Here is a 1,520-nt window from a genome sequence, read left to right as displayed (position 1 = left end):
TTTAGCTATCCATGAGAATGGTAGCTTGCTCAAGAAGTAAAGGATGAAGATCAACAAGCATCAAAGGCGATTAATCGACGATCAAGGCTTCTAATCTTCAACTCTTAGTTTGCTACAGTGTTTAGGGTTTATGAGCTCTCTAAAAATTAAGAAGAAGCTCAAATGAAACAATTACTCCTTAAATAGAAAAACAGTTTTCTGTCCAGGGCGCGTCGCGCCCTCCAGCGGGCTTCGCACCATTACACTTAAGAAATATAAACCGCCCATGCGCGCGACGCTGTCATACCCCAAATTTGTCCTACCCTTTCAATTTTAACTGGCTTAGGTTTATGCATTTCACAAGCTCATGTACATACATCACTTAGGTCATGATCCATACCCATGCATTCATATCATAGGTGTTATTCAAGGGACAGCAAGAAAAAGCTCCATTGCAAAGAAGTATGATCAGAGAATGAGAAAACTGTGGCATAATCATGTGGCTCTATGTGCATTGAAGTCCTCCTGGATTGGGGTGTCTCTCTGCTTCAAATCAGGGCATTGAGTAGAGGGTACAAGCTTGCAAATCATCTGGTTCTTTAAATCAGGGTTTCACTGACCAAAGTCAACCAGTTGACTTTCTGGTCAACATTTAATCAGAAGTGGCTTCTATGTGTGGAAAACTTCTCATACTGACTGTGTGGATGTGTTTGTTTGACTGGATGTGAGTGGAAGAGATTTAATCGGGAATCTCATCAATAGTCGGAAAAATCGGAACAGTTGACTTTTGGGTCGAAATCGGGAAAATTATTCAAATATTGACTTTTGGTGGAAAATCGGTCAAAGAAAGTCAAAGAAATGAGAAAAATCAAGAAATAATCAAAACTGCCAAATTTGGAAAGTTAGTTGAAATGGGAACTTGCCAAAAGAGGAAAGTTCTACACTTAAAGAATTTTTGAGTGAATCTCCGATTGGCTGGGCAGCTGACTTCAGGTTCAATTATCATGGTGAAAACGACAGAATTTTAAGACAAGCTCAACATCAAAAGTGTTCAGATCATAGCCCTCTACAACTCTCTAGTTGGGAGTTTTTCCATTTGAAGCTTGATTCAAGAGTTATATTGGATTGAAGTTAGAGGAAACACATTTGTTCAGGTCATTCAGCCAGGCAGATTTCTGGTCACGCGCGCGAAGCATTGTGTCAAACACCTGGTGTGCCCCATTTGAAGTCAATTATAGAATAATTCAGGAACCCTACAAATGCGAACTTGATATGCATCTACTCTTCTCCATGCCCTCTGCACAATGAAACAAAAATGAAGCAAATTGAGTGTGTATTGAATCATTTATGAAGCCGCAAAGTCCTGCCTTCATCAAGTCACCACTGCATGGCAAGCTGGGCCAGGTCCTTGAGGCATGCGCATGCATTTTGCCGAACAGGTGGCGTGCCATTTTGAATGTCAATTTTAAGGCTCTATAAGTCTTCATATGGATCAATATTGATACTAAAATACTCTCTACCATGTCCTCTATCTGGTGATC

This window comes from Vicia villosa, unplaced genomic scaffold (assembly GCF_029867415.1).
Source record: "Vicia villosa cultivar HV-30 ecotype Madison, WI unplaced genomic scaffold, Vvil1.0 ctg.006039F_1_1, whole genome shotgun sequence".
NCBI classification, from domain to species: Eukaryota; Viridiplantae; Streptophyta; class Magnoliopsida; order Fabales; family Fabaceae; genus Vicia; species Vicia villosa.
This window is presented reverse-complemented; position numbering follows the sequence as displayed.